At 38.1% G+C, this 26,532-nt stretch overlaps 1 protein-coding gene across 4 annotated transcripts in view; it reads right to left on the bottom strand.

Moving 5' to 3' along the window:
- The window catches only part of LOC137296902 (plexin-B-like), a 256,296-nt gene that overhangs the window by 128,163 nt on the left and 101,601 nt on the right, over positions 1-26,532 (bottom strand). For 3 of the 4 annotated variants that reach the window (XM_067828790.1, XM_067828789.1, XM_067828794.1), the window contains one exon: positions 16,055-16,160. The gene's annotated coding sequence lies outside the window, so the exon portion shown is untranslated. Of the gene's footprint in view, positions 1-5,081; positions 5,526-16,054; positions 16,161-26,532 lie in introns of those variants that run through there. The other variant, XM_067828791.1, reaches the window with a different exon arrangement.

Raw genomic sequence — 26,532 nt, 5'->3', positions numbered from 1 at the left:
TCCACAATGAACCGGGCTATCCAGCATCAGCCTGACATTCTGTAGATGAGGCTGCGATGTAGAGACACCACTGACGACAGCTATTTCCCCAGCGGATCCCTCTTATTTCCCTCTCTCACCCTCTCCACATGAGTGCATACAATATGCTGCTATCTCGGATCAGTATTTGCTTATGACACTTCCAATAAATCATCAACTATTTCCAATGCTGGTCACATGCAACATGGACTCCGACATTTTCAGTGCAGTACGAGCATGCTGTAGGGTGGACTCTTCCTGGACAGATGCTGTCAGAATGTCGACACTGTCAACTGACTGGTGTTCACATCTGCCTTGCTATGAATAATGAGAGCTTGGCACAAATAGAATATTATATCTACAATCATTTCTCACTGGCTGCTCACTGAATTTGTTCCTATCAAAGTTTCATCTGGCAATCTATCATCATTTCTGGGAGCTCTTATCTGATCTCTGCAACTTGAGTGTAAAGGGTTTAATGCTTTCTTGAAGCAAAGAAAAACAGAACATTACTATGAGGTGAGGTGAGGTGAGGTGAGGTGAGGTTAGGTGAGGTGAGGTGAGGTGAGGTGAGGTGAGGTGAGGTGAGTAGTATGTTTGGGGATATGCTGGTTGAAATGCATTTGGTAGAGATCGGTTGAAGTGGGGTGGACTGAGGTGAGGGTTAGGTGGGGTGAGTATGCGCGAGTGTGCGATAGTTGGGTTTGGGATATGTTGGTTGACTGGAAGAGCTGAGGTAAGCAATAGTAGTTCGGGCTGGGATTAGGAGGGGTGTGGTAGGGCACCATTCCTCCTGTATATATAAAATATAAACATAAACAAAACTTAACTCAATCCATTACTGACATTTCCTGACAAAACAACATGACTACAATGCAAATTGTTTTTCAGATTGTCTACATTAATGTTGTCCTGCATGCTAAAACATTAGAAAGTGTGTCAGAACTCCATTCAATGACAGTACCCAAAGATCAATAACAGAAACAAACAATAGTTGATGTCAGATCTGACTGAGAATGATGACTTGATCCTCTCCATCATCGCCTGCAGCATCTACTACCTGAGCATCCTCTCTTTGAGGATCAGCAACTCTAGGTAGACGTCATCAGAGATGAGCACCTATCATCTTCCTCCTGCTGGAATCAGATTCCTTGAAGTTACATATTTTTTATTTGCTTTGATACTGGAGTCATCTATATTTGGTATTAGCCTTTGGGAATCAAATCTACCATTGACAGAGCATCTCCTTGGGTGAAATCAAGTGAGAGGAAGTGTTGTGTTCTGAGGTTAGTGGAAAATGTACAAGGAATTAATATTTACAGCACGGTGCAAATGGTGGATGGAATTGGCATGAGGATCAGCCATCCTTGTTTACTGGATGTTTCTGGGTTAAACGGGCCAATCAAGCAGAATGGGATGGCATTCTCTGTTTCAGGGGATGAGGTGGAGAGATGTGGGGGTCAAGTGAAGCAGTTGTATCAAACAAGGTATAGATAGGTGGGGAGAGACTCGAGAGGCTGGTAGACTTGACCGGGGTGAATGGTAGGGCAAGATTCTAGTGTGTAAGGTTAACCAAGGTTGAGTGGCAGAATTTGCTTTTATGCTGCTTTTAGCAATGTTACCAGACTATCAGGAGCTTGGATAGGTAGATGAGTTTCACACATTCTACCAAAAGGGAAATTAAGTATGGGCATTTACAAATGTTTTAACCATTAAGCATCCCCTTTCATCTCTCACATTCCATTGTCTTGTAATCTCAACACTTTGTCTCTGAATATATATAATTTTGATAGAAATATATAACTTCTTTAGAACTTAAAAGGAGCTCCAGCTCAGAACCTGAGATTTGTATTTTGGCTTTAGCATTGCCGAATGGAAAATAATCGGCATCAGGGACTGTGTGAGAGTATCCATTCTCATTCACTTCCCATTTCTTGCATCCCATTTGCAACCCCTTCTCATCACTTGTGTCCTTTTCTTGTCTATTTCATCCCTTTCTAATCCATGATGTCTCATTAAACAATGTATATACAATATCAAGCATATGGTAATGGTCTTATGCAACTTACACAGAATTTATACAAGTACCCATTCCGATGCCAAAGACTTCAACCCCAATCCCATCTAACCAGCTTAGCATCCCATAAACACTTCTTGAATCAAATTCATACCCAGTGTTTTGCACTCACCAGATACTCCAGGTACAACACAATAATTTTATGACACCTACACGATCTTATTTCAGGACCACATACAATCCAGTCAGTGTAAAGACTGACAGTAATCTTCTATCACATGCAATAGCATGGAAAACAAGGCTGACACTGAATCATATAAAAACTACCCTTTTTAAAATCAACCACCACCGTTTTTCGCATCCCACATCACTACTGATATGAGAGAAAACTATCATTTGTCAGTTCTTTTGGAGGTGAAAAAGGAATCTACTGGCGTATTGTAACTAATCGATACTTTAACTCCAAATCTTGTCTCCTTTATACACATAAATTCTTAATATTTCATTGATGTTGACTTGACTATGTCTCACCTGATCTGAGAAGAAAAAACAACACAAAGATTAAAAAATATTTTAAAAAACCAAAAACAACCAAAAACTCCCAAAAAGCAAAAGGCATAATTTTTTCATGAAGGTGGAATATGGCCCTAAAAAATATCATCTGCCAAATGAAATGACATAGACAGAAAGTCGCTGTCTATTTGGATTTCACGTCACAATAAATAATTACATTACCAAGTTTTTCGTGCGACATGTTTTTAAGTCAAGAAAAAGAAGTAACAGCGAAGATGACCATCGAGTAGAAGAAGTGACAGACGAAGGCGATCCCCTGTGACAATAAATCAAGTCAGAATCCGTAACATCAGCCTATCTCTGGATATACATTGTGGCAGTATGTCGCACCAGACCAATCAACTGCTACACCGTTTGTGACGACCAAATACACTAGACATACCGAGGTACTAGTCACAGAGGTCGTACTCTCTACAATCACATGCATCAAATATGTATGAAGCACTTTCGATCGGTTTCTTTTCATGTAGGGGCTTAAACATTAATTCACAAATGAAGTGAAAAACATGAAATTAATTTTCTTCACAGGGTCGTTCAAAGAAATTTGAGCTGAGGAAATGCTGCCATTGTTTATGGGTTTTTTTTAATGCAATAAGGGGTTTTGTTTATCCTAAATGAACTGGTCATTATCAGAGTGTAGCCCTGAGGGCTGTATACAGAGGATCATCAGGATCTGCAGCCAAACATATTGGAACAGGGACTCACAGAACATGGCTGGAGGGGGGGCAGGGGTTCTGATCACTACCTTCGTGGAGTATTCATGAGAAGGTCATGGGTGGTGAGCGTCTGGGTGTCTTGATGAGGGGTGATATGTGGTGGGGGTGGTGTTGAGGGGGTGGATGGTAGGTCTACAGAGGATGGGCATTTTGTGGGGAGAAAGGTGATGTGTGGTAGGGGTTTGGGGATGTGTATTTGGGGGCTGGGGGTGAGGGGATGTGTCCTGGAGATAAGTGGAGGTGTGGCGAGGCAAGGTGATGTGTGGCAGTGAGGGTGAAGAGTGGGGGGCATGTGTGTATTTGTGAGAAGATGTGTGTAGGGGTGGGGCCAAGGGGACGTGTGGATGGACTATGATTTTGCGCTGCTTTTAGCAATATTACAGCAATATCATGGTGGAGGACACCAGAAATTGGCTTCACACTTTGTACCCAAGTGGGAAATTGAACCAGGGTCCTCAGCATGAGGACCAAACACTTTAATCACTAGGCTACCCTACTGCCCCTCTGTGTGGATGGATGATATAGCAGTTTGAAGAGTGACCTACAGTCTAAGTTTGAATGGTGAAAATAATGGATTCTTACTCATTTATAATTCCTAATTCAAATTTTCATTTCAGGTGGATCTAGATTTCGTGTACATGTTTTCTCTACTATTAATGTATCACCTTCAACATGTTACTACCAAACAATAAAATAAACAAGAACAGGTCTGAAAATTCAATCAAGCCACAACACCACAGCTGTTGTACTGAAAGCATAATTTATATACTTTACTTGAAAAACAGCACATGCTAAATACTGAATGTGAATAGAGGGAACATGTATATTATGCTGGGATGTGGAACGAGGGTGACATGCAGCGTGGATGGAGTGTTGGTCTGGAATGTGGGAGGAGCAAGTGCTGGGGCAGGGACACAGATCAATGACGATGGAAGTATTGATAGACGTGACAATTACTAGGAAATCATGAAACAATCCCATACTTAGGCAGCTAGTTCAGAAGGGTGGTTAAAGGAACAGCCATGGAAGAACCACTACAAGTCAAATGACAGGGTACATATCCTAACAATGCTAAATATCACATGTCAAACAATCTAAGGCCTAATATGACAATGTCCTATCTTTGTGAAAAAATCAATTGGCAGAACAAGTAGAAAAACATGAAATTGATGCATTTCTAAAATGGTAGTCATCTTCTACAGTATGGCAGCACACTCCAAGGCGCCAGACATGGTTACAACCACACCATTTATACAGGGTCTCAATAACCTGTATCACACACAACACTAAATATTCTGCCCAGTTGAACTCTTTTACATAGTCACAAACACTAATATATTCCACCAGTACAACAGCTGTCATAGTAGAGTTTCAGTGAAAATCAGAGCACATCTTTTTCATCAACATGTTTTAAGTCTTTAATCAACAGTACTAAAACAATAGTACACATACTCTCAAGCTCATAGTAACCATGTCTTCATTAAACATGTTTGGGGTTTACCACTATATTACTAATATAACTAAAAGCTTGGAATTGTGAAACTTATGTTTTCATTTAAATTCTCTTTTTGAATGTACACTTAATATTTTTAAAACAATGTTTACAAAAATGACCCTAATCTGTAATGAAATTTCAAACAGGATTTTGTCAATAAGTTAAGTACAATAAAACATGAAGTTCAAAGGTTCTATTGAAACGACACAGTAACACTACATTGTACATCAAATGTAGGATTGTACAGTAGGATTGTACCAACCTGAGTCCAAAGAACAATGCTACTCCAGCTGTAAGCCGTACTGTCAAACACACACAGAGTTCAGCTGGCCTGATGCACGACCTGACAACAATGCCCTGCACGGTAATATCCCATTCACTAACACTCAATACACTGACACAATCCCTACACAATAGTCCAAGGCAGTTGGGAAGAGGCAGCTAAAGCAGCAGGAATGTGACAGTTACGTGATAGACCACTACAGTCACAGTCCGATGCTACTTGAGGGTCAGTGCGATGAATGAGTCGTTGCTCGCCCAGCTAACAAGTTGTGACTCCGACCCTGCTACCACACAACTAACCAACTACCATCGCTAGGATCCACCGACCATCACACGCTGGTCATGTGACACGGCTTTCTCTCAGGGTTCTCTCACAGACTGCCGTTGAGTCTAGGACTGTTAGGAATTAGAGTACAGTGCTGTAGACTCCCTTGTATCATGGGCCTATACACACTACGATTCTTTCGTTCGATACCTCAAAACCTTTTCCTTTCAGCTTTGTTATACTATTTTCAGTTCGTGTATTCAGTTAATATTTCATCTGAAGTATGATAATATCTACTGTGGCTTTCATGGTAAGGTGCCCCTTTAATTATTAATGTCAAGCAGTATCTGATCTTTGGGGAGCCTTCAAAGTTTTGAACATATGAGAGGCATCATTATATTGATGAATATTCTTTGGCTACGTAACATATTCTGTACTTCAATGAATTTGAGCATCAGAAACATTCTACAAGAGGCAGCAAACATTCACACACCCATCAGAGGCAGATACAGCTTTTTGAGAGAGAAGGGGTGCACAGTTCATTTTCATCCTCATGCAAGTTGCAATGTACAATTAATAAACGTTCAGGACAAAGGGAGGGAGGAAGGGGATGAACACATGAATGGCGAACACCCCACTCTCTGGATCTGTGTATGCCAACATTGTCCTGTGCACAGTTCCTGTGATGTGGTGTGTATTGTTAAATATACTGCAAGATATCCTGTTTGCTCTATATTTACATGATGCATCTCCACAAATCTAGGTTTTTTGTTTTGTATTTTAGCATCATCATCATCATCATCATCATCATCATCATCATCATCATCATCATCATCAGGAACAACCGAACAGGCCTCACAAATTGCAGAACTGAATCATTTTCTGATACATTCCACCATCCATATATGACACCATCCACTATTCAGCACATTTCTTTGAAATGATAATTCTAAACTAAACAGTTTATGCTGTTAAAACACTCACTTAATGAGTGGTTCCAACAGTATTTGTGTCACCACAAGTTACACTAGTACAATTACTCCAGGCTTGACTACACGTGACATATGTGCTCCAATAATTTTAATAGTAGGTTTACAAATGTCGGGCACTTTAACATATATGTAAATATCAGTAAATATGGTAATTACATTGAAAGCAAGAAATTCAAAACTGCCACATAACTGCATATAAAGAAAACATGACGATGATGACGACAATGATGATGATGATGACGACGATGACAACAACAATGGTAATTAGTGTAAAGTTTTCCTGAAAGCAAGGAATGTAGAGATTCAAAATAGCAGCATAACTACACATGCAGAAAATATGATGATGATGATGATGATGATGATGATGATGATGATGACGACGACAACGACGACAACTCAATTGCATCATCACTACCAATAAAGAAAACATAATAACAAAGATTATGGTGATGATAACAGAGAGGTAAGTTTTGCTGCGGCCGCACTCAAACTCTGAAGCAATTTCACACAATAAAATACCCCCTTGTTACGTTCTGAATACAAAATGGATGAAATCTAAGAAAAACGATTACCGGAAAACCACCTAGACATTAACGCTACATTAATTTATAGACATAATCCTCAATACAAAAGACATTCCAAGCCATTCAGGTGCAGCTCTGCTGGCAGATGGGGATCCCATTGTCATTCCCTGAAGTGTAAAATTTCAAATGATGGGACAGATAGAGGAGGGAGTGCAGCAGGAAAATAATGCGTTAATCTTCAGAAATCCTGGCAGAACTAACTGTACTCCCTCTCCCCGTGATCTTGTTACGTGTACAGAACTTCCCTCCCATTCACGACAGGTTGTTCATTAAGCCCATATTTACATGCTTTTTATGCCGATTATGGAGCTGAAAACCAAAATTGAATCAAGCAAATTTGCGAAAATATGGGCAGGATCGGGTGTTGGTTGAGAGGGAGTGTGCCATTGGAGAGATCGTGCAGGGACATGGGATCTGGCAATAAGTGTACAAAATCCCTCTGTATAAACACAATTAGCATCCTTGATGTGAAACACATCGTGGCTGTGTGTCCATGCTCCTGTTATTGCTGCCAACCTAATTGTATTGTCATTCTATTTTGAGAACAGATTTGCATTAAACCTTTCATAGACATTTCAGTCAGCAAATAGTAAGAAGGTATTGATTAGGTTTCATTTGAATTTCCTTTTACGAACTTAATTGTGTTTAGTGCAGGAGGATTTGTAGCTATATATGTTTACTTGGTAATTAAAACAATCGCCTCCAGTGAAATGCTTTAAGTGAATGGGTGACTATTGAGTTGTAATGGGACGTTTCATTACAGGGTTTACAGAAGGAGAAGATTAGTAGGAACAACTAACATCAGCGAGTGAGTGAGTGAGCGAGCGAGCAGGCGGGCGGTCAGGCAGGCAGGATGGGTGGACTGTTGGCTGATATAATTATACTATATTCACTGTCATGCTGTGGAACACCAGAAATAGGGTTTACATATTGTATCCATAAGGGAACTGAATCCCGGCCTTAGGTGTGATGAGCAAACGCTTTTACCACTACACTACCTTTCTTCACTCATCATATAACAAAAGTTGCATAACTAGACTATAGTTCATTGAGACTTGAGTGAGTGAGTGAGTGTTTAGTTTTACACCACTTTTAAGCAATATTCCAGCAATATCATGGCGGGGGACACCAGGAAATGGAATTCATACTTTGTACCCATGTGGGGTTGCGAACCCGGGTTTTCAGTGTGACGAGCGAACACTTTAACCACTAGACCACCCCACCGCCCCTCCATTAACACTTGATCTTCAGAACCAAAGTTGTGACCATAAAATTTCAGAAATATTATCCCTGCTGTGCTTTGCTTTAGAACTATTTTCAAGTTGAAGTTGATTAAATAAAAGAAAAACTGAGAAACAGACATAAGCAGCAGATGACTATGACAGAAATATACAGGAAACTATGCCAAGTCCAAATAACTGCAGTTTCAGAAAATCTCAAAATGAGATGTTTCGACTCCTCTTTATCGCATTTTGATAATAAATTTCTATTTTGAGGCTGGCATGCACACCATCATGATTATCATCCTACAGTGTCAGTTACACAGGTTTGAGAAGCTATGACATTTCTTTTAGAATTCAGGGGAAATTCAGCCTCAAACCTATAAATATCAATCCTTGTGTTTCTGATGTGATTACCATCATATGCTGGTCTACATCTAAATGATTATTTCTCATGCCAATCCAGTCTCTTCAATATCAATCCTTGTGTTTCTGATGTAATTACTATCATATGCTGGTCTACATCTAAATGATTATTTCTCATGCCAATCCAGTCTCTTCAATATCAATCCTTGTGTTTCTGATGTGATTACCATCATATGCTGGTCTACATCTAAATGATTATTTCTCATGCCAATCCAGTCTCTTCAATATCAATCCTTGTGTTTCTGATGTAATTACCATCATATGCTGGTCTACATCTAAATGATTATTTCTCATGCCAATCCAGTCTCTTCAATATCAATCCTTGTGTTTCTGATGTAATTACCATCATATGCTGGTCTACATCTAAATGATTATTTCTCATGCCAATCCAGTCTCTTCAATATCAATCCTTATGTTTCTGATGTGATTACTATCATATGCTGGTCTACATCTAAATGATTATTTCTCATGCCAATCCAGTCTCTTCAATATCAATCCTTATGTTTCTGATGTGATTACTATCATATGCTGGTCTACATCTAAATGATTATTTCTCATGCCAATCCAGTCTCTTCAATATCAATCCTTGTGTTTCTGATGTAATTACCATCATATGCTGGTCTACATCTAAATGATTATTTCTCATGCCAATCCAGTCTCTTCAATATCAATCCTTGTGTTTCTGATGTAATTACCATCATATGCTGGTCTACATCTAAATGATTATTTCTCATGCCAATCCAGTCTCTTCAATATCAATCCTTATGTTTCTGATGTGATTACCATCATATGCTGGTCTACATCTAAATGATTATTTCTCATGCCAATCCAGTCTCTTCAATATCAATCCTTGTGTTTCTGATGTAATTACTATCATATGCTGGTCTACATCTAAATGATTATTTCTCATGCCAATCCAGTCTCTTCAATATCAATCCTTGTGTTTCTGATGTAATTACCATCATATGTTGGTCTACATCTAAATGATTATTTCTCATGCCAATCCAGTCTCTTCAATATCAATCCTTATGTTTCTGATGTGATTACTATCATATGTTGGTCTACATCTAAATGATTATTTCTCATGCCAATCCAGTCTCTTCAATATCAATCCTTATGTTTCTGATGTGATTACTATCATATGCTGGTCTACATCTAAATGATTATTTCTCATGCCAATCCAGTCTCTTCAATATCAATCCTTGTGTTTCTGATGTAATTACCATCATATGTTGGTCTACATCTAAATGATTATTTCTCATGCCAATCCAGTCTCTTCAATATCAATCCTTATGTTTCTGATGTGATTACTATCATATGTTGGTCTACATCTAAATGATTATTTCTCATGCCAATCCAGTCTCTTCAATATCAATCCTTATGTTTCTGATGTAATTACTATCATATGTTGGTCTACATCTAAATGATTATTTCTCATGCCAATCCAGTCTCTTCAATATCAATCCTTGTGTTTCTGATGTAATTACCATCATATGTTGGTCTACATCTAAATGATTATTTCTCATGCCAATCCAGTCTCTTCAATATCAATCCTTATGTTTCTGATGTGATTACTATCATATGTTGGTCTACATCTAAATGATTATTTCTCATGCCAATCCAGTCTCTTCAATATCAATCCTTATGTTTCTGATGTAATTACTATCATATGTTGGTCTACATCTAAATGATTATTTCTCATGCCAATCCAGTCTCTTCAATATCAATCCTTGTGTTTCTGATGTAATTACCATCATATGTTGGTCTACATCTAAATGATTATTTCTCATGCCAATCCAGTCTCTTCAATATCAATCCTTATGTTTCTGATGTGATTACCATCATATGTTGGTCTACATCTAAATGATTATTTCTCATGCCAATCCAGTCTCTTCAATATCAATCCTTATGTTTCTGATGTGATTACCATCATATGTTGGTCTACATCTAAATGATTATTTCTCATGCCAATCCAGTCTCTTCAATATCCAATAAACTTCATCTTCCAGTAAGGAGACCCCAAGAAGCTTTGAAGTAGTTTTAAAAAATAAACACAAAATCACTCAAATGAAACCGAACAGTTAAGTCTGTTATCAATCTGATCATACCTAAACCATTGGCCTCAAATATGTTGACAGTAACAGATACAACAACATTTGGTCATCATCGCTGTGACCTCGCCCCCAACAGATGGAGGAGACCTGATCACTCTCCACTGTTTGGAAACAGGAAGCTTCAAATAAACACTTGCTGATTGTCTTCAAAGACAGAAAAACATGGTAATGTCTGTCGCGCCATCGCCTGCCGCCTCCCTCTGGTGGGCCATCTGTGCCAGGGATCTGGGAGCCCTTACATCATGGAGTGCCATCAGTCAAATGGCGTAGGACACAGCAGGCGAGCTCGGTAATTATTAAGGTCAATTAGCCATTTGTGAAATGGATACTTAAATTTTTTTACCAAATAAAATTTGAGCCTTGAAATAGTACCAACCTGCTACTAGACCTATGACGGAAACTGATGTAATCATAGAAAGTACTTTGACATCATCAATTATTTTGGACTAAAAATTGGTTCCATGAGATTTAAAGTGATTAACGGTGCAACAATCAACCTCTCTTTTGGAACAATTACATTTTGATCAGATAATGGAGCCTTATGGTGACTTAGGCTGGAAATTATTTTTGAAATTTTCTTCCTCTGAACACAGTTCTTAATGTTGGGAAAACAAAACAAACAAAAAAAAACCTCCAAGACTTGATGAAATGTCAGATGAAAGTAACTTGGTTTCACAGAAAGAAACATTGCAGTGGTATTTGGAAGTATTTAACACATTATTGTGTGGTTGTAATTAATTTCTGCAGCATGTGTGTATGTATATGTCACCGTCAGACCACCATGTGCCACAATGACAGACATAAGCTGCTTCAAGGTATCTGGTTCCCTACCAGGGGAGACAACAAATAAACAAACGCTGGAAATGGATGACACACTGCAGAGGGTGCAGCTGGCTCTCACTGACTTTGGTAACGTAAACCCCCTACAAGATCTAAACTAGATATTGAAGATCATCCTCATCATCATAAGTGAACACATGTCAAATACAATTTTCACTGTCCCTGATTCATGCTCTGTGAATTCATGTGTCATTGGTTACAAATATATTACTGTTAAGCTTGTTACAGATAAAAAATTGTATGCTTTAATGAAAAGACTGAAAAAGTATTATATCTAAAACAAAAATCAAGAAGCCATGAAAATTTTTCCTCTTAAACTGTACTTAAACTGTTTGTTCAATTTGTGCATTACCAAAACATGCTGGTGTAGAAGTACAAGAATGTTTGGGGTCTATTTCATGGCAAAGGCAGACTGACAGCTGGACAGATAAACAGTCACATATTTCATTCACAAACAAAATCCATTATTTATGATTATAATTGTTCCAACAAGAATCTCCACCCACCTAAAATAAATGGGCATTACAGTACATTACAAGTACATTTTTTCAAATAGGCTACAATCAGTTTGAAATCTCCACAGACAAGAATCAGAAAGTATATATCAGGTACATGTACACTAAAAAAAGGCTAAAAGCATCAAATATGAATATGAATGCTTGTTCAAGAACATGATTAGAAGTGAAATTTATGTTGTGCATCGTAAGCATCACATGCGGATTTTCATCTTCCCATCACAAGATACTTGACGCAAGGTCAGTTGACAACTCACCAAGTGTTTCCTGACAAAGTCAGCTGATATTAGAAATACTACTTTCCAGAATATATACAACACATCATTTTCAAACATTTACATTTATTTCAAGAGTAGTTGCAAAATGACAATGGAACATTTTGAGATGTTAACATTCAAACATGTAAATGAAACACAGACACAGACAATAACAATAATCTGGAAAGCATGAATAATAAGTAATGAGAAATATACATTTGGGTTTTGTAAATCTATTATTTGTTAAAAAATACAGATGAATATAAATGACACACTAAATGATATTGTGATTGTCTTTCCAATTTTGTCCCTAAACTATCATATATTACTCGAAAGATGTTCAGGTACACAGACTTTTTTTCATGGCTAATCTGCCATAGCTGGAAGATATTGAAACAGAGAGCATCTGTATTGTAAGTGTTCTGTAAGTTGTTTTGATTAATATATATCGCAGCTTCCTCATGACATGCTCCATAATTTCACAAAGATAACAGTAGCATAAGGGAAATATTTTCACCCACAGCACAAAAAATAGCGTCACAAGAAAAAGGGTATATAGGTACACTTGCATTTCCATGTGTTCCTTTATTTGTTTCCAGGAGTATATTATCAAGAAACATGATAACAAAACACAACTTTCCTTACATTATATGCCATATTTTCTTCACAGCTTTCACTGAAGTAATTATTGTTTACTTTCAAAACAATGTATATCATATTTTCCAAACAATTATTGACCACTAAAGTAATTATTTAGCCTCATGAAACAAAATTACAACACACAACTTTCCTAACAACATATATCTCATTCTCCTTCCATAAAACTGTCACTAATATAAATTGTTGTCAACTTTTCTGAAACATGCTTACAATACACATCTTTTCGAACAACATAGATCTCATTGTCCTACCAACTTTCTGTCACTGATATAAATTGTTGTCAACATTTCTGAAACATGCTTACATACATATTACTTACTGCTATATATCACTTAATAATCATAGACAACTTTAATGAAGCAGGATGCCAATTCACGATTGGCACAAAGCGACTGCCCGTAGATTGTTTCAATACCAAGAGAACTTCATACAGTACACAAAGAATCTGACAGTGATATTAACCACAGACATCAGTGCCACAGTATCACAAAAATGCATCCAAATCCAATTTCCATTCCACTGTGACTATTAACACGCACATGAACTGCTTTCCATTCAACTAATCTCAGTCATTAAGCAAAGCCCTCTCATAAAAACTTGTAAATAACAACAAATATCCCATCCCCTCTGGATACAAGCCTTTCAGCCTAGGTGTCGAAAGTACCACTGCAGTTTAGCTACAAGACACACTTCACAGGAGGCAATGTAATTTATCCACGACTGGTGATTAACTAGAAAGCTTGTTTATAATTGAATCATTTCAACATCGATATTGCCCCATTCAGACAAGCTCGTCAAAACAAGGCCATGCGGAGCAACAAAGGAAGGATTTCATTGGCCATCAGTAAAGCTGTCATCACTGGGGGTGGTGGTGGGTTGTAGAGAAGTGTCAGATTCACCTGATGACTATCAATCAAGAGCAAGCCCTACATATATTCACTTACATCAGGACAGACCCTACACCAACAGGGGGTGGCTTCCTGGGTCTTTCTCTTGTAATCTGTACCAGCAAATACATTGCCATGGTAATTACTATTATTATGTACCATGTTGATAATTATGGACAAGGTGACGATGCTGTCTCAACACTATGTATGGTTATTGTGCTGTTACCACACACAATATACTACTTTCCTTTGATAGGATAGTCTTATCTTCCCATGATACAACAAACTGACTCTCATAAGAATAGGATTGTCATCAGACACACAATGCCATTTTCCAAACAACCATTTACCACTGAAGTTATTCCTAACTTTTATGAAACAGATTTTCAATGCATACCTTTTCTGACAACACATTTTCTTACTCTTCTAACAACTATGTATCACCAAAGTATTTGTTAACAGTCAACACAGGCTGAAACAGGGAACTATGAATCATGACACAGCAGCTAGAACGGAGTTTACCTTGGCTATGTAATATACTCATTGCCCAAGGCATGTCATAGCTTTTACCAAATCCATGCATATCATAAAACATCGTTTTGGATCTGAAGCACACGAGATGCCACATTTGACCGAAATGAGGATCTCAATGCTCCAGTAACTAAACAAGCTAAAATGTCAAAGGTGAATACTTATCAAATGTGTTTGTGAACACTGTGTATGAACTGGGTGTGGTTTGTACAAAATTATACAAATATTTTCCCAAGTCTGATCTGGAGGTTACTCAAAGCTTGCCATAGGACAGTCATTCAGTTTCATTGATAATGCCATGACCGATTCCACCTTCAGACAGTGAAGCATAAACACATCCTTCTAAGTGTAAACCACAGGCTTCAGCAGCTAAAGACCGATATCTATTGTCACTGGGATCCAATAATTGAGACCCTCTGACAAAAACATACTAGCTTCCAAGCTTTTTTTCAATCATTACTGAAAAATAAACATTTATACCACCTAGGTGAATAATTTTTATCAAGAGCTTTCCAAAACCATTTTTCAGGATGTGTTACCTGTACATTTTGAATTCGATTTTTTTGTACCTCACTCAATTGTTATTTCATCTACCTTGACACCCAACCCCCACCCTTGACCTGGATTGGTTCTCACTTCTTGGACACATTTTGGGCTTATGAGTGTCATCTTGAATCTCCAGGTTCTAGTTATTTCATATCAGAATGTGTGAAGTCATTTTCAGGTGTCAAACATTATTTCTGAAATAATAAATAATTCTAATAAAGCTCTTTAAAAAGCACTCACTCATACAAACAAATATGTATGCCTGTCAACAGTGAATCTTCCCTTCCTCCTTCTTAGCCTGAACTGTAGATACACAATTACTCGATGACCCTCTACTTTCTGTCATCATACAAAACTTTTGTGTCTACTTGTCAACAGTGAATCTTCCCTTCCTCCTTCTTAGCCTGAACTGTAGATACACAATTACTCAATGACCCTCTACTTTCAGTCATCATACACAACGATTTTGTCCACTTGTCAACAGCGAATCTATCCTTCCTCCTTCTAAGCCTGAACTGTGGATACACAATTACTCAATGACCAGCATCTATTTCTCCAGCCTTCTCCTACAGTTCACAAAGACTATTTAATATCGACACTTGTTTCAAGTAGATCGTAGCTGTCTTCGGCAGCAAACTACAGTCATCACACGAGGTCTGTGTAGCTTCAACCTCAACATTAAGCCAAGAGTACCCTCATCAATACCTAATATATCCTCTATGTACGAAACCTTGAGAGACCAAACATAATCGATCATCCTGACCCTTATTCCCATGAACACACAAATCAAATTATCGGATTTCTATCTATATACATAAATATTGTATCAATGTCCAATTATCTGTTATCACTTCCAAATTACGTTCAGTCCAGTAACACAACCACTCTAACACAAAGCAAGTAATACTCACACCAACATATATGCTTTTTCAAGGATGATTTTACATCGATCAAGATCCCTCTTGGCAATTCAAAACTCAAAAGCAATTTTCAGAATGTTGTCCCAAAAAACCTAATCCTTCTTTTGGGTGATTGAAGATTGATTGGTGTAGCTTATGTCTCCATTTGGACTGCTAGTGTGGAAGGTTGTACTGCCAGATCTCAAGGCCTACTCACCAAAGATCTGTGATAATCCCTTGGCTCGAAGTGAGCGCGCTCAGGAAATAGATCCAGCAGGATGCTTGTAGTCAAGAAGGAGATATTGGGAGTCCGGGTCTGAATTCTGCAAAATAAACAACGCATATGAAATAAGGACAAGATGCCAAATTCCATCCTTCCTGCATCGTACTGCAATTCAATTTGCCAACATTGCTCTTGTCTGTAATTTCTAGTTCACTATTTTCATGTGTGTGTGTTCACGTCAAGGCATTTTCTATGCAGTCTGGAGACCATGGTTGCTACGAAGCACGCTTATCAGCTCCATATTGAGTGAGAATCAGTTGAAGCAGGCGGTTCTCTCACATCATTCTATCCTAAATCAATACCCCCTAAAAGCAATACCTTCTTGCCTGACACTTTTTTTCATCGTGAGATCCACGAAATCAAGAATAGCTTGCTTGCTATGATTGGTGTGATACGGTTCTACTTGACATGGAGGCCAATACAGCTATGACACAATTGCCTCTGTACACAGGAAAAACAGAAAATAGAGTCATCAGTTGGATCGGATCATTCGCTGGTTCTGTGTCTAGGTGATATCTGTCTGTAAGCAGCACCAACATAATGGACAGAGCCTTAATACAGTTCAGGGGGATTCATTATCCATTTTTATTGATCATCATTTGAACTGCTTGAAGTCAGATGAGGAAAATGTCAGAAAAATGACATGTTCTTAACTGAAAATTTGACTAAATATGAAATAATTTTATATGTCTGTCAGCTTTATGATAAAGTACAAAATGTTCAAAGACCAGTTCGGGAATGTGATGATCCTTTTTATGGTGTTTTTTGACAGGGCTTGGTATTTTTTACTAGGATGCACAAGACCGGTAGTTTCGTCCGAGTGAGCTGAATAATATTTTGCTGCTCCACCAATCTTCTCACCATATTATGCAACTTTTTTTTAAATGTCTCTTTATCTGCCACAAAATCCTATAATGGAAAACTGACCTGAAAAACATTTAATAAGATTAATAATTAGAACCTTTTTAATGAAGTTTTTCTTAAGTTATCATGCAAAGATATGCTGTTCGGTGTTTCAATCTTTACGACTTGCTCCAGTCAGACTAGACAATCCAGGGACTGTATTGTACTTTAGAGAATGAAGAAACAGGATTTTATAAGAGTATGAAAATCTGAACTAGCTGGCTGCTGCTACTGTCATACAGAATGGATAATCCCCAGGGAGTTGAGGTGAAAAATCAAGAGCATGCTGATCCAGTATCTGGGGTGTGCTTTGATTAGTAGTTGCAGTAGTGTTGACAGTTAGAAGAGAACAATCTGAGAGAGAGAGAGAGAGAGAGAGAGAGAGAGAGAGAGAGAGAGAGAGAGAGAGAGAGAGAGAGAGAGAGAGAGAGAGAGAGAGAGAGAGAGAGAGAGAGAGAGAGAGAGAGAGAGAGAGAGAGAGAGAGAGAGAGAGATATGAGAAGGGAAAGAAATGAAGAGGGAAAGTGAGAAAGAAAGGGTGAGAATGAAAGGAAGGAGAGAAAAGAGGAAGAGGTGGAGAAGGAAACAAAAGGAGAGATGGGATGTATCATTATTACTACAGCCATAGAGGAATCACTAACAGCTGCAGTTGCACTAAGCTGTTAACAAATATGGACAGTAAATTTTCCATCTCGCAGGCAAAGAGGCTATTTTATAACTTCAATGAACTTCATAAGCCAGACTGACCTAAGCTTGCCCTTCCCTTATTGTACAACACAAATGAGAGATGAGAAGGGAAAGAAATGAAGAGGGAAAGTGAGAAAGAAAGGGTGAGAATGAAAGGAAGGAGAGAAAAGAGGAAGAGGTGGAGAAGGAAACAAAAGGAGAGATGGGATGTATCATTATTACTACAGCCATAGAGGAATCACTAACAGCTGCAGTTGCACTAAGCTGTTAACAAATATGGACAGTAAATTTTCCATCTCGCAGGCAAAGAGGCTATTTTATAACTTCAATGAACTTCATAAGCCAGACTGACCTAAGCTTGCCCTTCCCTTATTGTACAACACAAATGAGAGATGAGAAGGGAAAGAAATGAAGAGGGAAAGTGAGAAAGAAAGGGTGAGAATGAAAGGAAGGAGAGAAAAGAGGAAGAGGTGGAGAAGGAAACAAAAGGAGAGATGGGATGTATCATTATTACTACAGCCATAGAGGAATCACTAACAGCTGCAGTTGCACTAAGCTGTTAACAAATATGGACAGTAAATTTTCCATCTTGCAGGCAAAGAGGCTATTTTATAACTTCAATGAACTTCATAAGCCAGACTGACCTAAGCTTGCCCTTCCCTTATTGTACAACACAAATGGCTGTTTAAACTGTATATCCCCAACACATAGTATTTAGCAGTTCATTATATTGTCCAGCGTGAATCTGGTGCTGACACATAGATTACACCAACTAATTGCCCAGTGAGATGACCACAATAGTGACCACTAGATGGCGCCACCGATGACAGAATCCATCCCAGACTGACACAGAAGGAAATGACCAGCCCTGGTGGAAACTCCCATTGGTTCCTGCCAACGGAATATCAATATATCCACTTTTACCTGAACCAACACAGACAAGTTCATCGAGAACTCAAGCCTCAGATGACTAATACGACTCTTCCCAATGCTTTTTGACAAGAAACAGGGAAGATACCCTCACCATCACGTTATGTATTGACACATACGAAATATTTCATTGAAAGTTCATGCCGTTACTAGGACAAACACAGCCGATTGCTACACCATGGAATACGAACAAATATACTCCGGCTCCTAATGACGGCTGCCTCAACATTGGCCAATTGTTCGGAGTAGATACAGATCACTTCCAACCATGTTTCCCACTTCCCATATAAAAGATCAATACATAATGTTCATCGTATCAATACCAAAATGAAGAGAATACCATAAGAACACATTTCTACCTGTCTGCCAACAAATTTGTCATTTTCTGTTACCTGGTATCAAGTTTTAAGATCATAAATATAAAATCTAAAACCAATATTTGACAAAGTGCGCAGACTTCCTTCAAATATACAAAACCATGAAAGATCACGTTCTATCAATATCACTAACTACTTTTGAAAAGTTTTAATGCAAAAGGAAGTTTGTTTCAGCAAGAAATGCAAGCTTAACAAAATGGTTTACTATCTGCACTCAGCTAAACAATGTGTGTTGACAAAGACAAGTTGATAGAGGCCGCGAGGACTATTAGATGCAAATGTCAGTTAGTTTACAGAAAGCACAAAAAGCAAGTATCAGTATCTTTCAAACAATCCAATCTCTCAAAAAATGATTACATGTACTATATATGAAATTTAGTCGAAGCAAGTAACATTTTGAAACTATTTGTCATCCGTGATGAGATTTATGATGTTGTTTTGGCCTAACATTAGCTTGACATTTTCAGCATCAGAAACACAACACTAAATTCTCATGTTTTTAAGCATCATGTTTCAAGATGTGTAGCTTCTACTGCCATCTGATCAATGTTGCCACCTCCTGTGCCCAAGTAGTTTTTTTCAATTTGAACAGTTACTATCCATTTTGACTGATTACGAAATGTCTAATCTCTATGTCAAAACTGTAATTATCTCACACTTTGGGCAAAGATCAAATTGTACAAAGCTGACGTTGTGACATGTATAAAATAAGACTGTAGGAAATACACTATCAAAACCCATTAGGTCTCTTTAGGGTTTGAAATTAGTGGTTGCAGACGACAGATACGTCACCGTCTATCTGATTTACTGTGCTAAGATAATTGGCAGCAAAAGCCTGTACAACTCTTTGACCTGACTGATTATCAAGTGACATTTTTAAACTACATATATTATATATCTTATTTATTAAAGTTCTCTTGGAATTTACTGAAAACGCTTAAGATAAATGAATATGCTGAAAAGCAACAAGATGTGTGTCTGTTTGCCCACCCTGTAGACCATTATTCATGCACACGTACAACCCACTGTGACTAGTGGAATCAAATTCTGTTTTGTTTTCTTTTTTTTCACTACAGAATGGCAGCGATATATCTATTAGTACTTCAAAATCTCAAATCATATCTTAGGCTTAAGGTATGGTGTACAAAAATATTGACATTCACAATGGATATTGACAATGAAGATTCCTCTGATATTCCCCAAAATCATTTTCTTGTTATAAAAAAATCTACATTCCAAATCTGAAACTTCTTGTAGTGATTATGCATATTACAATGTTTGTGTCATTTATTTTTTCTTGGAAGAAGAATGGCATTAAGTCTTCTCATGAGCTTTCAAATTTTCTCCGGATATTCTAATACATTTTATCACATACAAACAAAAGCATGAGAATAGTTTTGATGATTATCACTTGGCGTCCTGAGAAACACCCCTATCTGATTACCTGTTTATGCCCATAAAATTATTGATAGTAGAGCATGGTATGGATAACAGCTATCAATATTTCAGCTTGTCATTGATTTATTGCCACTGGCTATCAACGACAATGCAAGCATTGACAGTGGAATCTATCATCACATCCCTACTTCTAAGTAACTACAAGCTCCTGGTTTCAGAGTGTCTGGCACTCAGGATGTTGTAGACGGGAAGCCCAGGAGTCATTCCCCGAAGTCTGTAAACAGCCTGAAGCTTACTTTTGTATTACATAAAGATGAATAGCTGTATCTGTCATCAGTTTTATAGCTACTCAAAAAATGGAAAGCATGGATACAAAATTATAAGTCCTATGAACTTTTAGAGTGATCGTTTAAGGTACAGATCAATGTTGAAATATTTTGTCAAACCAAAATTCTTTTCAATGTTGAGACATACAGATGCAGCAATGAAATTAAGATTTCCATCTTGAGGCAGCACAAGATACATTTGAGTAAATATGGTAACAGTACAAGTAATTAGGGTTGGCTAATAAGACTTCTGTTGAAAATCTTAAAGTTGTAAACTGTCATGCAATAAAGGTGTTGTACTTGCAGGAATTACCAAAGTTCTTTCACTTTCTAAAGTCATTTCTGGTCTTAATGACAGTTGAAATTTTTGTGGTTGCGAATTTGAAAACCAAGTAGCTTGAGCAGGTGAGAAATGTGAACTGAGTGGCGTCGTTATCAGATGGTATATCTTCCACAGCAAAGTCTCAGCGGTTTGCCTCCATGTAACATTTAATCTCAAAGGATGTTTCTGTTTAATTATTAACAAGTACACAACATCGGCAGTCTCTCAGCTGTGTGGAAGATGCCAAGCCAACACGGAATCGACGAGGCGTCACACACAAGCTTTCATGGTCTAATGCATTTCACACCTTTTATTTTCTGCGTCCTTGATTGCTGCCATTTTAAACTGATTATATACAAAAAATTTGGCTTTAAAAATTTGAGGAGTGCGAAATAATTGCAGAACTCATGAGGTTCGGTTTGATCCTTGAAACAGGCAATGTTTTCAGCCATTAATGAGTGTGTTCTCTATAACAGTTAAGTTGTTATCATCAAAGCACCATCAGTAAAAGCCTTTGCAAAAACTCACAAACTTGCATCATAATTATTAGAACACCTTGAATGTATTAAGCCTAGCCTGTTTATCTGAATGTAAATACATGCAGCTTCAAAGGATGAAATTCATTAAATGTTTATTGAGAACAGACAAAATATGGTAGCCCAAAAATAATCTCTCCAGTAAACAAATCAACACCATGCTGGAAACTGGATGATAAAAAGATATCCCTTTTCTGAAATTTCACATGTGAGAAATGTTATTTTATTGTAAAGATGACAGCATTAAAAATGTCAGCCATCAGAGATTTGATGAGCAAGCATGGTTTTATGCCGCTTTTAGCAAAATTCTAGCAATATCAAAGCAGGTGACAATAGGAATTGGCATCACTTTGAACCCATGTGGAAATCAATCCCAGGGTGACAAGCAAACTATCCCTGAACTTTATGGGTTCTGCAAGGTATTTATGTCTGTATCAAATATCTAGTGTGGTATCAAGTATGTTCCCTTCCACAGATGTGACTCCTCCTTCTCCACCCCTGACAACCTCCCACCCCACCCCTTGACCAGATAACACCTCCAGTCAATGATATAGACCAATACAATGATAAACCAACAAAGATAAGCCAGTGGTAATGATAAAACAACAGAGGTGCACTCTGCTTACTAGGAATCACTATGGACATTTAACAAGGAAAACCTTCAACACAACTGACCCTGGAGCCAACAGGTGCTTGATACAGCACATCAACATTTGCACCACCATGACTAATGACATCAGTAGTCACATATATGGCAGCAAAATTTCTTTTTTGTTTCATATATCTCAACAGAACTTCAAGGCGGAAAGTGATGCAAGAGATTTATCTGTGTGACCTTGAACTTACAAAAACATCTTTATGTCCAATGTCAGTTGCTCCTTATGGTGATTTATGCCATGGAACATGGATTATATCTAACTTACACATATGCATATAATAACTGTAGTTCATTTTCAGTCATTCTACCAAACACCATATATTGCTAATTTAAAATATAAAAAATGTTTTGTTCAGTTTCATAAAGCATTATAACAATGGTTATAGTGAGACAAGAATATAACAACAGAACAGAACAGAATAATTCTTCAATGCCTTTTCAGCAGAGCTATTGACACATCTGAGAGATAAAATTAATATATAACATATTTACATAAGTTCATTGATTTAAATATCTTCATATCTGTTTAAAAGAGATAAGGTACTTGAAATAAAGGAAGCACAAGCTCTCTTACCTTTCTTTGTAGTGGTGGCCTAATGAAGGGTTTTGCATTATAAGTAGTGACTTGGGTTAGATATAATTTTGACAACTTGATTCAAAATTTGCTGCATATGTTGATGATAAACATTCAAATCTGACTCCAGCGATTTATCTGCAGTGAGAACAATGTTGTCTGTTTTAGATTTGAGATAAACTGAGAGGCCCATCCCTAAAATGGAAGGAAAATTCTACAGTACTCTGAATAAATACTGTATAAAATGATAACATCACAGATGGGTTAACTTTAAAAGATCTCAGTTTATGCATGAGATGAAGACACTACTGACATTTTTTGTATAAATAGACATATAATAAATAATACCAATGGATGGATCAATGGGCAGACTGACTGATGAGCAGATGGATGAAAAAGATACATGGATGATAAACTAAATTTCAGTTGGATAATTTATCAACTACACATTTTCATCAAAATTCTCTTCTTGTGACACCAGTGTGTTTTTCATAAACAATCACCAATGTCATCTTTCTCTTCTCAAATAAAGAAAACTTTTCCTTTTCCCAGCACAAATGAAAACAACTTGAAAATTTGTTGATACTCCAGAAATCCTCATAAAACAGCATATATTTCCATTAAACACAACTTAATTCCCATGGACTGTATATGAAACTGCAGTCAGTCTCATAGTCCCTAAACCATATTAATGTCCCTACAGCCTTGATCTCCTTACAGTGTTAAAGCCTTAAATGAAGCAAGTCCATATTTCACCAGTTTCTGAATCTCTGGTCTCCCTGGAGCTGCTTTCCTTCAATTTAAATGAATGTATTTGTTACTGTCAAAATTATAAATACTCAGAGGCTAGGCATTCGTCTATTGAACCTACAATACTGCCTGCTGTCGCTTCATCCATGTCAAGAAAGCCAGTCAGTGAATGACATGTAAACCATTCCTGGAAATTGTCTTTGCTGGGGAATCATACTGAGTTCTCATACTGAGTTCTCATGGTAGTTAGAGAATGACCAAATGTTGTACTGGTATGGACCTACTGCTCACATGGAATGGTGTCAAATAAATACTAGATCTTGCAAATAAGCTGACTATGCCAGCAAACAAGTGGCATGAGCACCTGACAACGTGCTGATAGCATCCCTGGCCTGACAGAAGGCAGATGGGAGTCAGAGCGTGGTAGGCAGACAGCTGGCGCAGAGGGGGAGAGAGATGCATGTCTCTCATCTTACCTGCCCCAGATAACAGATATAGGCGTACATAGTACACCTGTGGGCTGGGGATAACTGGGGAAGAATTAGCAGGTGATAGGGAAGACAGGTTAGAAAAGGTGTGGGATGGTGTAGGTTGAGGTAGATGTAATATGGGTGGTCAGACAAGGAGTTTTCTGTAGTGGATGACATAGGTTGAGGCTGTTTACTGAGCTGATGGTCAGGTAAGGTTAATGTTTGTTTATTTATTTGCTTGTTTGTTTGGTCTCAGCTGCTTGGTTGATACAGGGAAGGGACGGTTTATTTGTTATTTAATGCCACACTCAGCAATATTCCCACTATAAGACAGAGGTCCATAAACAATCAAGTCTGGACCAGACAAACCAATGATCAACATCATGAGCACTGATCCCAAGCAATTGGGATATGACGACATAAATCAAACAAGTCACTGAGCCAGACCACATGATCTTCAAAGGTCCCGTAGGTAAAGTGCTTTGTTGTGCTGGATGACATTTGTTGAAGTAGTAATGCAATGAGTAGGTGTGGGTGACTCATAAGTCACAAGCCATAGGGTAACAGATGGGTTTACAGGTGAGTTGGTGAAAGTGTAGATAGTTTGTGTGTGAAGACCTTGGAAGGTGTTGAAGTGAGAGTAAACCTGGAATTGTGAATGTTGAGTTCAAGTGGAGGGTGGTGTTTGTAAAGCTGGTGTACTTCAACAGAGACTAAGACCTCTTACTGTTGTGTAGCCAACTGTAGAGAGGCTTACGTAGAGCTCTGGGCGCAAATTCATGCAGGTTTCTAAGCTCAAAAAAATCTCAGTGACTTATGATAAATGTTAGGACTGACATAAACACATGCAGTGTTTCTACTGACACAAATCTCTCTTCTGTCAGCAAGGTACTTTTCGAAACTTGACTGATGCCATTGGTTACTGTAGGAAGTCTACTACAGAAAGTCGTGTGTGCATTTGTTTGAACATTGTGATGATATATACAGGATCTAGACATTGTCAGTGCCATGTTACAACAAAGGTCGTGTTGTACAAACCTAGCTTTATCCTCATAGTGCAAGTTACTTCAATGAGGTAGGAACTGTGCAGATATCTATTTGCAGTTTTTATGATCATGGGACCATCACAAGTGTCACATCTATCTTTGTGAGTTTTGAACTAAATGCCAGCATGACTATCAAACACTATCCATTGGGGTACCTTTTACCCTCCCTAACCCTGAAGCATCCTGAAGCATTCACATCACATGCTAAAAGCTCTGAAAGTCTCATAGATGGTTGATAATTATATGTGTAAATCATGATGAACGACAGAGACAATGACCACAGATGGCTGTCTCTGGACGCATCCCCGCTACAAGCTGGCGAGTTAACAGAACCCTCACAAACATAGTTTACAGGTGATGAAGATGGATGCCATGTCGGAGGGAGCTGGAGGTGGTTGTTGTTGGACAAGGCGAGGGATCTAGGTGTGATTAGACAATAGGTTTGATGTTCCACATGCTGTTGGAGACTGGTGCAGACTACAACAGATTGCAGCGGAATACCCAGACAGTCTGGATGCTGCAGGAACACATGTCTAACTCGAACCAGACCACTGGAGATCGGGGATCAAGATGACTGCACCTTCAACATTTGGATATTGGGCAACAGGAACCAGACAATCCTGATTAGTTTGGGTGATAAGTCATGTGAGAATATCATGCGAGATGTGCGATGATCAGTGAGGAATGCAATGGGACTGTGTCCAGTTCTATCAGCAGGGGGGATGGTTCTGAGATAAAAGTTCCAAAGTGGAATGGGTTGCTGTTCCAGCAGTGGATGAGGTATGACTGACAGTCCTGATTGGAGGCGTTGTCAGAGGTGAGTCACCAGGATGCATATAGACAGCAGACAAGACACACATTAGCCATCACTCCCTCTGAATGAGTGTAACGATATTGACAAGACAATATTGTTGAAAGAATCAATGCTGAATGAAATGTCGACTAAAACTAATGAAAAAAAGTATAAAATATTTATCCCAGATGAACAATGGATATTTTTACACTCTGACAGTGTAATTACAAGATTAAAGTGCATATTTATTTTTGTACTTGGCAACATGTATCACTGGTGTTGCACTTTAGGCACTTTAGGGTATAGATATAGAGACATTAAACATTATCCCCTGTACATTGCTCTCTCTCTCTCTTTCCTCTCTCTCCCTCTCTCATGAAGTTGAAATCACTGTCTTCTGGAGGGTAAGCTGAAGACACAAAGATTCACAAACTAAACTAAGGAAGAGGAGGAGACAGAAGAAGAAAGACAATAATATGGGGAAAAGATGGTTGTAGAACCATGGATGGTAACTCAGGTAAGAGTGCATAAATACCAGCCCCTAACTTTAGTCATAAGAGACCCAACTTAAGCACCATTTGAAGCAATCCCAGACAAATAAAACTGAGGGTAAACCAGTCAGACATATCTGATGTGATTGTA

This window comes from Haliotis asinina, chromosome 9, assembly GCF_037392515.1.
Source record: "Haliotis asinina isolate JCU_RB_2024 chromosome 9, JCU_Hal_asi_v2, whole genome shotgun sequence".
NCBI classification, from domain to species: domain Eukaryota; kingdom Metazoa; phylum Mollusca; class Gastropoda; order Lepetellida; family Haliotidae; genus Haliotis; species Haliotis asinina.
The sequence above is the reverse complement of the archived record's forward strand: the minus strand, read 5'-3'. Positions and strand labels throughout refer to the sequence as shown.